Source organism: Thermobia domestica, chromosome 17 (genome assembly GCF_964235325.1).
Source record: "Thermobia domestica chromosome 17, izTheDome1.hap1.1, whole genome shotgun sequence".
NCBI lineage: Eukaryota > Metazoa > Arthropoda > Insecta > Zygentoma > Lepismatidae > Thermobia > Thermobia domestica.
In genome coordinates, this window is record NC_137470.1 from 159,543,320 (window position 1) to 159,557,882 (window position 14,563).

The following is a 14,563-nucleotide window of genomic DNA, read 5'->3' on the forward strand; positions in this document are numbered from 1 at the left end:
GCCTTTTGACGCCACGAAATGTATATTTGTTTATTAATCGTGGAAGCAGAACTCTATATTGTTATACCAACATACATATCATTGTCGGCATCATTAAACACATGGTCCTTTACAAATTCAAATAATAACTGAATATATTTTTCAGGATCATCTATTCCGTTAGTTTGCATACGTTCAATTGTAACTTCCTTTCCTTTAAGTCCAAAATAAGTATAATGTTTGATTGTACTATTAACAATACGAAAATGCTCATTTGTTTTACCACTCCCATACATGTTAGGTATGATACAGAATTAGTATTAGGTCTTGGAAAGGTTATAAATTTTCCATGAACACGCTAAAGTCATCTGCAGTTGAACTATTAGTTTTTCCTTCAGACACAAGTTGGATAAACTTTTCACGAGCTAAATTCCTTATATTATCTTGTCGAAAGAAGCCTACATGATATAAATCAATAATATCTTTTGCAAACTTACATTTTTTCAAAAGAGAATGCATAAACAACGCTTGCAATAACTTGGAATAAGCTTCATTGCTTACCCTTGCACCCGTAGCATGACATTGTGTTAACACTTCCCACGTAAATAAAACTTCATTTGGATTTTCATATCCTCGCGCTTCTTGTGCTGACAACATGGTGCAGATCACAGAATGTCCTTACATTGTATTACTGTTGCACAAAATATGTAATTGCAGTTTCAATTATTGTATCTTAAACAGTAAATATTTTACACAATGATGTACTATAAATAAATTATTAATGCTGTTTACTGTACACACAGAACTTTGATAATTCTTTTCGTAGTTTTGAAATGAGAAGCTTTCGTAGCTAGAGTTTTATGATATGATGTGATGTCTAAAGATGTGATTTCTAAAGATACACTTACCAGTAAATATAAATTACAATGTTCCATATCTTTTTAAGTTTACCGACACTACACTTGAAAGCTTGTCGGCAATTGCACTAATACTTGCCGTTAACTATAATAATAAAACTTCCCGCAACTTTTTTCAGTTTAGTATCGATGCACTAACACTTGCCACTCACTAACTATATTTTTAGTTTACCGAAGATATACTTTTAAGTTTATCGGTTAATCCTTCACTACTTTCCGCTATTAACAGTTTACAGTTTGCCGTAATAAAATTCTCTTTATGCTAATTGCAACACTCAGTGTAAACTAGAAACGTGTTTACTTTTTCATTGATTGTTTATTATCAACACTAATAAATGGAAATTCCAAGAACTCCACACGAAGATTTCCGAAGATTGCCGAACTTTACCAAAGTTTCCCGAAGTTTTCCGAACATTGCCGAACTTAACCGAAGATGAACATAAGAGTTTATCGACAATTCCTGTACACGTTTAGTAAATGTAACTTCCAAAAGACTTGTAACTTAAAAGATCACCAAAGGTGTACTTGAAAGTTTATTATTAGATGTATTATCTGTCAGGACAGTAAATGTACACCTACTTTTCGAGTCTGGCATTCCTGCGCTCCATCCGTGGAGAGTATGAGAATTAAATCAATCAAATGTTTACTGAGGGGCAAAAAGAAAAGTTTAATCTGAATAAGACATTGTAGAGGAGCACAAGCTGTGAATAAGAATAGTGCATAGTGTAAATAAAGGATGACACCGAAAGAGAAAGCCAGAAACAGCTGTTAAACTTAGAAAAAAAGAGTAAAAATTGTCGAAGTGGGGACATAAAACTCAAATACAACAAATACGCCGACAACTAAACGTTCACCACGCCATGATCTTGGTGTAGTGATTAAGGTGCTGGCTTACAAATGAAAAGAACACGAGTTCGAATCCCCATTAAGGACGTTTTTTAAAAATTTTGTTAATAATACATACAGCTCATGAGAGATGGTAAAAGAGGTCGTATTTAGTCTTTCGTAGCAATTATTATTGGTAATGTTTAATACTGATAATACTTTTTGTCTTTGCGTATTGCTTTTATTCTCTTCTTAATTTTGAAAGAGAAGAATATCCGAACAAATGCCACCAAAATTCCTCATATTTTGAATGTAAACGCCATTTGCAATTAGTAAAGAATAAAAATTGAACGTTCCAATGTAGCTGCAAAAAGTAAAAAGAAAAACATGGAAGTGGAGTGTTCGAATCCATACTCATGGTTATTAAAAATACAATTTCTACATGCTTTACACATCCCGACCACGTTTCTACGTTAGCAATTAAGAAGTTTGTGTTTAGGTTAGGCTGGTCAATACGTTTTGCAAAGGGGCCCTGTTTAGCTCTGACGCACCACAGGTGCGAGCAGGGAGCAAAACACCTTTTCTCTCTCCCTCTGTGTGTCTATTTATCTATCTATCTGTGTGTATATATATAACGCTATTTGTGAATGCCATGACCACCCTAATTTTCAGCGGATTGAGACGAAACTTGGCACAAACATTAATTGTTGAAATATCTTGATGAGTTCGTTAACCAGAATAATCAGATGAAAATGTTCAAAATGGCGGCCCTTCAAACTCTTAAAAACTTCCAAGGGAACCAAATTTCGCCCATAAATAGGTATTCAGAAAGTTTGAATAACTTTTCCTCTTTTACTGAGATATTTGTGTGCAGGGACTTATTGAAATATTGTACCCGATTAATCGCATAAAGAAGGTTCACGCTCTTTCGCTACGGTCAGTTTTTTTTTTGCAAGAGGGAGTTATTTTTGTATCGGAACAAGATGATTGTTAGTGATGATATGAAATTACACATTCAAAGTGAAGTAACTTGTGAAACGTGTTATTTGAAAGAATAAATAATAAATGTGCTTTCCCCTAACACAGAGAACTGTAAATCACGCATTTCGAGTTCGGGAGCGTGAATGGCGAGGAGTGTTATTTGATTTGCTTTTTAGTAACACATTGCATTGCAAATAAACGTAGGCAACATTAGTGGTAAGTAAAATAGTATTATTATTATTATTATTATTATTATTATTATTATTATTATTATTATTATTATTATTATTATTATTAATAATAATAATAGGTGTTGTTTGTGGCAAGACAATATTTTCCTCAATTCTTCTTCAAACGTAATAATTGTAACGCCATATCTCCCTTACAAACAAAATATTAGCAATTTATGTCGAGAGAACGGGAAATTGTAGAGTGATGGGAGCAACGTTGGACTGTATGCACTCATAGTAATCAGAAAAATAAGCGATTTCAATTAAAATGAGCGAAGAGTCATTGTCATGGGTAGTCATGGACCCACGGCAGAGCCCTCTTTAGGCAAAATGTCGATAACTTATATCGAGAGAACAGGAGGTGATAGTGAGATGGGACGAACGTTGGACACTGTGGACCCATAAGGCGCATCGAAAAAAAATTAGTGGGGGGGGGCGCCAGCCAGCCTTACTTATTTCCACATAATAATATAAACTTATATTGTCGAAACACACACACGAGTTAGCTAGTAATATTTGACATTATTATTATTATTATTATTATTATTATTATTATTATTATTATTATTATTATTATTATTATCGACAGCGTCTTTTCATTACGTGTGCATGTTTGACATGAAGCCAAAGAGAAAATCCATCATTCGTAGAAAGAATAAGAATAGTCAGTTACTTTAACTGTGAACGACAGCGAAAAATACGAAAAGAGTGATTAGCTGTAGCGAAAAGAAACAATACTTTCTCTCAAATGGATAAAAAACCAAGCCGAGATAGATTCGAACTCGCATGGACGGCGTGAAAAGTCAGTGCTTTGTCCACTTTTTTTTTAACTGACTCACCGAACGTGTTTCAGTAACTTACTTATTGCTAATTTTACTTGCTTCACTCGTTTAACTTGCTTTTTCTAATAATTTATAACGACAGAGACACGAACACAGAAACATAAGGAACAGTTAAAAATCATAGATGCTCTCCCGCCGGGAATCGAACCCGGGACACCAGACACCAAAGTCCCACGCGCTAGCCACTAGACCAGAGGGGAAGGCACTGCTCACTCTCTGTGTCGTTAAGGATTACGACCACTGTATTGCCAGCTATCACTTCTGTGGGTTGTATACTATGATCACATGTTTCTTCTTTGCTGGAAGAGTTAAACCTACATTCTATGTAATACATGAGGTATTTAGACCTATATGCTCTTCATATAATGTAATAAAAGGGTCATGCTGGGAATAAGAAAAAGAACATTCCTTGGACAAAACGGAAACTATTGGCATCAGAAATATTTATCTACGAGGCATGCGCAGAAACATAATTCAGAATAGTTACTGTTTAGTTCAGTAAGCGAAGAAAGGGGTATAAAAAAGCAAATATGTCGCGTCAACGAGATCGACCGGAGTTGACAGAGGCGGAAGCAGATGTGTAGTAATACAACAACTTGGTTAAATTGATAATTGGTTCTTTATTCTGTAGTAGATCGTATCACAACTTTACGGGAGAGCAGAGAAAGACTTACTAACGCTGTCATATAGTAAGCTTTAGTAACACGATCATATAGACACAAATGGATGTAACTGTGAGTACTACAACTTGGATTTAACGAAAGCCGTTTAGATATTCAGTGGTTTGCAGGGTTGTATAAGACACAAAAAGATAAGACACAATACAATTCTTCATACCTCAGCTTCCAGTAACTAGATACATGCAATTTCTGGTTAGATACTGAAACTGCTGTCGGATTTTAATACATGACGTATTGCAGGATACAAAATGCTTTGCATTACTTGTTTGTTTGTAGACAGCTACTAGCTTAGTGTTCTGAAAGGTTGTGTATAAACTAGAGATAGCCAATTCCGGAATTATTACTTTCCGGACTCCCGAAGGTAAAACCGGACAAATTCCGCAATTCGGAAAATTCCCATTTTGGAATAATTCCGGAATTCGGAAAAATCCGGAATTTAGAAATTTCTGATTTCGTTAACATTCCGGAATTCGGAGCAATCCGGATTTCTTCGAAATCCGGAGTTTTTCTCAATTCCGGATTCTTCCCGAGTTCCGGAATTTTTCTGAATTAGGGAGTTCCATAATTTTCCGAAATCCGGAAAGTGAAAGTTCCGCTTCCAAAAAATGAATTTATTTTGGTTAATATGAATCGTGGCGGAAATAAGTCTTTGAGCAGGTAATGGCGACTGCTTTGAAAAAAATGGGGTGTATGAGAATTCAATCTGTCATATTTGTAGTTTCGTGTGGAGAAAAAACAAACTTGTGAACCAGCGGTTTAAGAACAACTCAAGTTATTAATGTAAACTTTCCGACTTCATAAAAGAAATACGAAAGACATTATGAATCGAAGAAATATAACATACAAGTTTGCAAGCGGATACAAAGAAACCTAAGGTAACCAGACTAAAAACGAATCTTTTACCGCGTAGCGATCGCAGTTCAGTGGTGCTTGTGCGAATGCGCTTTTTTTTTTACTTTAGGATTTTTGATGGCGATTGATCGGCGATAACATACGTTTTATTATATTCAGATATTTGAATACTCGGATGTTTCAATACTTGAACTATCAAATCTTCAGGAATAATAATAGTAATAATAATAAACTAATAATAATTATTATTATCTCGTAGAAGATTAAAAGCTAGGAGCTAATTATCGCTCAGGTCATACCATTACAAGCAGAACGGTTTAAGAAAAACTGAAGTTATTAATGTAAACTTTGCCGACATCATAAAAGAAATACGAAAGACATTTTGAATCGAAGAAATATAACATACAAGTTTGCAAGCGGAGACAAAGAAAGCTAACGTAACCAGACTAAAGATGAATCGTTTACCGCGTAGCGATCAAGGTCAAGCTGTTTTCGAGGGCAAGTTTCGAGTTGAGTCGAGTTTGATAATGGCTCGCTCGCGCGTTCAGTTCGTTTTAACTCGTTTTGAAATAATGGCCTGATTAGACTGGAATTGCGAAAGCCATGAGAAATGTAAGCAGTGACGTGGAATACTTTTAGTGTTGCTCACGACAGGGGTGCGTCTCGTCTCGTAATTTTAGTGCATCTCGTGGGGCAATTTTAGTGTATCTCGTCTCGTCTAGATAAAGAGAACAAAAGAATTTTTTTCGAGACATCCTCAAATGTCGAAATCACCAATATAAGTATATACTGTAGTTCTTAAAATCAAGGCTGAGACCTGCACTGTCGAATTCTTGAGCCCAAGCAGAAGACTAACTCGGGTAGTGATAACAACCGGCTCGGCTCGTATCAACTAAGCGAACAGCTCGAGTCGGCTCGGTTGGGATGAGCCGATGACCCGAGCTGGCTCAGTTAGAACGACATTTGAGCTGAGTCGATGGCTCGAGCTTTTGTCGGTTGGGATGGGTCCCCTACTCGGCTCATGTGAACCGGTTCAAGCCAGCTAAGTTGAAACTAGTCAATCGGCACGTTTCGATTCAGCTGAAATAAGCCGATGGCTCAAATCGGCTTGGTTGGGTGAGCTGTTGGCTCGGCTCACTTCTCGGTTCGGTTCATTAGTGAATCAGCTGTAAGCTGAGCCTCTCGAGCCGTTGAGAAGCCTAAAACCGGTCCCAGCTGTTTTGAACATGTTTGGCTGAAGCCTATAACTTTTAGTGTTGCCACGAGACGAGACAGAACCCTTTTACACGAGACACGAGACGAGACAGACTACTTGTCCCGTCTCGAAAATGAAAACGTTGACTGGAATGGCCAAGACTGAAATTGCCAGTGGTCATATAGATTGCAAAAGGAAAATCCCCTTTTGTGAGAAAACATGTTGAAAAGCCTTCATAGAAAAGTGTCCTCTGTCTATTAAATGAAACAATCGTGATACATGAGCTTCCAAGAATATCATCCTTAAGGCTGTTGCTACCTCTTTGTCAAGTCAAGTTTTCCCCTATCTAATAACATTGGAACTTTTTTCGAGTTTTTCTCAGTAACCAATGAACAAATCCCTACAAAAATTTGCATGGAGTCAGGTCAATAATAAAGGATTCCTCATATGAGCTTATAATTTTACTAAAAGCCTCCAATTAAGTTATTCATTCCCCCCTTTTTTTTCATGTGAAGATTTGCAACAGTGCGATCTCTCTTTCTTCCTGTTTGTGTTAGCAGCGTTCGAGAAATTCGGGCTAGCCATTTAAAACAGGTTTTAAAACTCTGTCCATAACGCATCTGCGGAATGAATGTTTTTAGCCCTGTCGCTTTTTTCGAGGATAGATTTATGGCACTCAGGAAGAGTGGGCGCTCTTTATTTTCTTTGCTGAACCTATTGCTTTTAGTATATTCGTCCAGTCTTATTGGAAGTTTTTGTGGTTACTTTCAAACCTAGCAAGGTGCCTCCTGGATCTCGTGTATTTCAAAGTCTTCGATTTAGTAATTGGTTATACAAATATAAATTAACAGACGGCTGTGATACCAGATCAATCTCTTGTGTGAAATATTATTATTATTATTATTATTATTATTATTATTATTATTATTATTATTATTATTATTATTATTATTATTATTATTATTATGTCACCACATCGGTTCTCCCTTGCCGGTAATGCTCGTTTCCCTGCCGTCTTTAGCGTGGGAGATCCTTATTCGATTCTCGGCGGGAGCTCATGTGGTTCGGAATCCACGTTAATCAGTAGTCTCGTTTCATATAGCCTCGCTGCTGAAAGGGACGTTAAAATCAATTCATTGTTTCCGTGCCGACATCAGTTGGGTTTTCACATTGAATACACTAGCGCTCTTTCACTTTTGTAGCCTCACGGAAACAGGTAAACCAGTTAAGGTAGCATTTTGGACTAATAATTATAATTATAATATGTATCGCTTTAACAACTTTGAATACTATTAAAGAATTTTTATGCTAAATAGTAATCTTTTTTTACCACATGCGAAGAAAATTTAGAAATAAACCTTCTTTTGTTACACAAATTTGTTCTTAGCGTGAATGCTGTCGAATTCTATTCCTAGTGATGACAAATTTTTCGGTATTGATTCAGTATCGCGAATCAATTGGGAAATTGAGTAACTGACCACACATTACCCTTCTTACAGAACGCATTTGTAGGAGAAAGTGAACTGTAGTATCAGGGATTCTTTTATTACACAAGAAAGACATCTATACATAATGAAATAGGTACTTTTAATGCAAATACAAATTTTTTCTATTAGTATAACTTTTCGAAATATGAATAGGGATTTATTTCTTGGTTACAGGATATAGTGTAACCTGATAATAATAACCTTGAAACTTACGCATTCTACACATGGAATATTTATTTCCAAACGGTGGAAGTGAAATTTCATATATGGCTACAACACATACAGTATTATACAAATAGTACAACATATATTATTAACAGAATAATTTTAATTTTATACATTATCTTTTGATGCTTCATTTAAAAATACAGGCCTTGCTTTTTATTGAAGTACACCCGTTTGTCAATGTCATACTTATTCAACTAAAACATTTTCGCATGAGTATAAAAGTATGTAATGGAATACTGTTTCATCAGGCTACCACATTAATGAAATTCGAGTCGAGACAAAAAATATACAAGTTAAAATATACACACACATCAGCGAGAACATTATGACTATCTACCTATTTGTCAGTATGTCCACCTTTGGCACGGATAACAACGGCGACACGTATTGGTATGGACGCAATGATCCTTGGTAGATCGCCGGAGAGAGTTGGTACCACATATGCACACAGGTCACCTGATTCCCGTAAATTCCGGGGAAGGGGCGATGCGCTCTGACGTCACGTTCAATCACATCCCAGATGTGTTCTATTGGGTTCAGATCCGGCGAGTTGGGCGGCTAGCACATCACTTGGAACTCACCCCTATGATCTTCGAACCACTCTATCCCACTCCCGGCCTTATGGCATGGTGCATTATCTTGTCGAAAAATGCCACTACCGTTGGGAAACCTGGTCGTCATGAAGGGGTGTACGTAGTCTGCAAACAGTGTGACGCCTGGGCCGTTGTGGTGCCTTGCTCGAGCTGCACTAGACACATGGATGCTCCCAGAAATTGGTTTCAAAACTGTTTCTGAGTGAATACTTTCTTCAATATAATATTACAAATTATAGAAAGATTTTCGAGACATTAGAGTCGAGTCGAGATTTTTACAAGCAGTCTCGACTCGACTAGTGTCTCGAATCAAAAATTCGAGTCGAGAAATAAGTTTGTCTCGACTCGTCTCGAATTTTACAAAGTGTGTCTCGACTCGAATTTGAGTCGAGATTCGAGATATGTCTCGACTCGTGCGCATCCCTAGCTAGTGCCGTTTATAGCTTGTTTCGAGTGTTATTTATGAATACAGTTAGTGTAAACTTTCTGCTTAAGTACAAGGAAGCCCGTTGGGGATGATTTGAACGTGGCAAGTATATAGCATGCTATTACCCAGAAATCACATCTATGGCACATCCTTTTTTCAAAGTTTCATTTCTTCCGCGTATAACGCTACATGCAAATAAGATCTCTGGTTCGAGGAAAATTCGAAACACCATCTAAGTAGCAAAGTACGTGAAGCAGCGATCCGAACTGTGAAACATTTTCCTGTTATTTTTTTTATTTCGTTTTGCAATATGAACTGGCTCTTATTTGTTATAAATTTCCTTAGTTTTCCAGACGGAATTGTCTTTCAATAAGAAAATAATATTTTATCTAAAGCTCAAAAAATCCATTTCAACTGGAATACAAAATTATTTGCAATGTCGTATAATATTGGTAACGTTATGTTCAAAAATCACTTACAGTTGACATAGAAACCAAGGAATACTACTAGCTCATATTTTTTGGGAGAATTAGTTTTAATGAGCAGCTTTTCCCTCTTTCTACCTTTGATTTATTGACCTTTGAAAACAACAGTAATAGATGTTCTTCTCGTACAAGGTTTTTAAGAGATGAAGAAAATATTATACCGTGTGCCCAATATAAACGTAAATAGGAGCCCAAAGGTAAGGAACACCCGAAAATGAGAATGCTTCAATGCGGCCGAATTCCAAGATAGATAGATAATCAATTTACACGGTAGCATGTAATGCATGTCTTGATCAATGAGAAAATGAAACTTCTACAAAACTAAGGTCAAGTTGGGCAAATGGCCAATTTTAGGGTTACCATATTCTGAAATGTCAAAATGTGAGCATACTTCTGCGTGTACTCCCCTCCTTACCTGGGTAATATGCGGAAAGCTTATACTAAAAACAATAGTAAGAAGTAGAGTCCCGGTGTGACTAGATTTAGCCACGTTCAAGACAACTAAACAATTTGGTCAGGAAATGTATGTGGATGGAAATTTTAACTCTCAAAATGCGGACATCTCTGTAAAAATGCTAATGTGTGGTAACCTTACCCAACGTACTTTGAGATGTCGGCAAATTAACAGTTTTATTTCTGTAGTTTGAAATCTGTGGTAGTTTCCATTAAGTTTCTTGGAGTTTAATTAGTATAAAAGTGCGGAACTTTTTTTTTTTTGCTTTTAAAATAGTATACGAAGTTGTGACTATAACTGCAAAGACAGTTATTTATACATATGTAGTAATTTATATTATGCATGAAATATGATAATAATGCATTTGAAATTTGTTTCAGGTGGAAAGAAAAGACAAAGAACAGTTACCGGATACAGATATAGTAATTATACATAAAAATCTGCTCCTAGAAACGCTTTACTAAATAACGTTGTTCAATATAGATTTTCTAATGGAGTTATGAATAACCATTTTTGGACAATTTTAGAGTGCTAAACACGAAAATAGCACTGAAAAAGCGAGATTAGTTTTTGTTTTGAATTGTCGCGGAGAAAAGGGTGAATCTGAAAAAATTACACTATTCTCCAAACTTTAATAGGTATTGTGTAACGAAGACATAAGCAGACATTATTGGATAAGGGTGCTGAAGACGAAAACGGCAAAGGGGTTTCTTGTTTTGATTTTACAGAGAAAAGGGAGGAAATGGAAATAATGGAAGGTTTATGTAGTTTTCCGACTTTCATGTGGGAACTTCACAAATTCTGAACATTTTTCAAAGCCACGCATGTTATGGCCTTGTATTATTTTTATATGTTTTGTATGCCACTTTATTCAAAAAATTTATAATAATAATAATAAAGTGATATTCGCTTTCGTATACACTAAAAGTATCTTTATTCAATAGAGACAGTTCGCTTCTAATTGCTTACAACTGTCTATCCATGAAGGGGGAAAAGCTAATGTAAAAGAAGAATGGATTTGTTCTCATTGTTTTTATTTCTTTTTTTCTGCTTTCAGCAAAGAAAACGTACTCCAACGCCTCCTCACTGAAATGCCATAAATATGTCATTCTTGAAAAGGGTCCCCTCGCAGCTGTGGACAATGTTCAACCTCAAAGTAATCCTCCGCAACCTGCTAGAAGAGAGAACCAAGTGTCGTCAATGCGTTGTTGCGAATCTTCACATGATAAAAAAAGGGGGGAATGAATAACTTAATTGGAGGCTTTTAGTAAAATTATAAGCTCATATAAGGAATCCTTTATTATTGACCTGACTCCATGCAAAATTTTGTAGGGATTTGTTCATTGGTTACTGAGAAAAATTCGAAAAAAGTTCCAATGTTATTAGATAAGGGAAAACTCGACTTGACAAAGAGGTAGCAACAGCCTTAATGTCTTGTCCCCAATTCCTCTTGCTGTAAACTGAGGAATCCTCACTTTTTTTAATTTCTGGCTGGAATGATGCCAAACAAAATCAAAGACAGGGAAGATTTTTACAAGGTCAAGAAACCGAACTACCACCACCATCTATTCAATTTGAAAACTGGGTAAGGTCTACATTCATTACAGGCTGTAGTTGAAAGTTCTGGCTGAGATTGCGGAAGAGAACAGAACAGACTACACTTGTCTTTATTCTCTGGTGGCGGTATTCTTTTTGCTATATGAACCGAAAACGGCAATTGAAGTATGTTATCTTGCAACTAAAATTTTGTCTTCTCTCTCTCTCTCTCTCTCTCTCTCTCTTTCTCTCTCTCTCACACACACATACACATAAAAACACACTTTTACCATATTACCAATCGTTCGCTTATTATACAGCAGTCATGTTGTAAAATTCACCTCTTCGTTTGGAAGCCGGGCGAAGGACAAAGAAAGCAAAAATATTGTCGACGAACCCTTCAAATTGTTTGCTTTTAGCAAATTTATGGTACTAACAATACCACTGGAGTTGAAGAGGTTTTACAAGGGGCCTTCCTTTTGTTACGCGGAAACGTTTGATCTGACCAAAGTGCGAAATCGCCCTCTGCTTCCATGTTGAGAGGAGGGGAATACTTCCCTTTCCTAGTGAATAATATTCATTATAACCTGAATTATCTTCAAAAATGGTTTCTTTCAGGCGCATAAAATCTTTCGAACTTGTTAAATGTAAATAATATTTGGTATAATATTCATGGAACTCCGTTGAAAGCAGAAAATATCATGAGAATGATCATAATTCGAACATTGAAGAACATAATTAACAGAAAAGAAAAAGGATACCCAAACTATATTTGGTCTAGGAATTAATTCGTGCGGGTGGACAAGAGATGGCGCAACGAACGGAGCGTCCCACAGTTCCGTGTATCCACACATGTGTTGCAAACCCCTGTCATCGCGTATCGTTCGTAGTATAGGGCAGTGGATTAAAGCGTCAACAACACCAGTTTGTAGTTAAGTGAACATGGCGCAATTTGTGCCTGATAAAGTGTTTTTGCGGGGTGTCCTGCTGCTTTACTTTAACATGCAGAAAAGTGCGACTGAAAGTCATCGTATTTTGGTGGAAGTGTATGGTGACCATGCTCTAGCTGAGCGAACGTGTCAGGAGTGGTCTGCACGGTTTAGAAGTGGTGATTTCGGCTTGGCAGACCAAGAGCGAGCTGGACAGCCAAAAAAATTTCAAGACGAAGAATTGATAGCATTGCTCGAGCAGGATTCGTGTCAAACACAGGAACAACTTGCAGCAGCATTAGGCGTTGATCAAACAACAGTCTCCAAACGCTTGAAAGCCATGGGAATGATTCAAAAGATGTCTGTCACATTGGGTTCCACATTAATTGAAAGACAGAGACGTTGAAAGACGAAAAACCATTTGCGAATTGCTGCTTCAACGACAGAGCAGAAAGGGGTTTCTGCATCGAATTATTACGGGTGATGAGAAGTGGATCCATTACGAGAACCCTAAACGAAAAAAGGCCTCGGTGAAACCAGGTGAACCAGGTCCATCACAACCAAAACGAGATATTCACTGTGCAAAGGTTATGCTGTGCATATGGTGGGATATGAAAGGTGTGGTGTACTATGAGCTGCTGCAACCGGGTGAAACTATGAATGGAGAACGTTATCGACGACAATTAATGCGTTTGAAGCAAGCTCTGGCCAGAACACGACCAGAATGGGAGAACAGACATGATAAACTTATTGTTCAACATGATAACGCTCGCCCACATGTCGCAAAACCGGTCAAAACCTATTTAGAAAATGTCGGATAGGAAGTTTTACCCCACCCGCCGTATTCACCAGACGTTGCTCCTTCGGACTACTACTTGTTCGATTGCATGAATAACGATTTGATTGGACAGCGGTTTACTTCTTCAGAAGATATCGAAACATGGGTCTCTGACTGGATCGCTTCCAAGGATGAGGACTTCTTTCGCCACGGAATCCGTACATTGCCTGACAGATGGGCGAAACTGGTGGCTAGCGATAGACAATATTTTTCTTAAGGTATTTATGTATTTTGTGTTTGTACTACAGCTTCAATGTGTGCGTACCAATCGCACGAATTAATTCCTAGACCAAATATTTTTAAACCTGCTATAAAATGTATATCCTATATTTTTACTAATTACTTATTCCCATGAAAGTATCCTGGGGAGGATATTCTCTCCAATTTTTTCAGACTGAAATCCTTTTATTTCGTACGATTTCCCCCCTGACAATATACGAAAAAACAAATGCTGTTAAAATCCATACAGATGACCCTTCCGGGACTAACTCGGGGCCTTCAAGCCGATGGTCTATCGCCGCAGACCGCTCGGCTTGGTATGAAGATGTACGTTGTATGATTGCGAATAGATCACTACAATATAAGAAACTTTAATCCAAAATGGTCACCCAAAAAATCAACTTTTTTTAGACCACTAGCTAATCTGGGTGTACTGTCATGAGTTCGTTACACAAACGGGGCAACCACCACATAGTATCACACACCCCGCGGTTATGGGAACAGATTTGAACCATGGAGGTGAAGACTGGCCGCAAGCATTCTTTCGTCCGATGTGTCGTTCAGCTCCCATTACTATGAAACTTTAAGTAGAGCTTACTGTGCAGTAACATAAAATTTCAATCAAATACTTTCAATTACTCAATAAAATTATTTGGTTCCGAGATTTTTTTGTAAAATAATAATAATAATAATAATAATAATAATAATAATAATAATAATAATTGCAACAAATCTAAACATGCTAAAATGGAAAGTAATTTTTGATTGGTATGGGTTAACACTGTGAAACCTAAAGGCTGGAATATATTAAATCAAAGAGTACACACATATCTATATCTCTATTTATCTATATATCTTTCCATCTC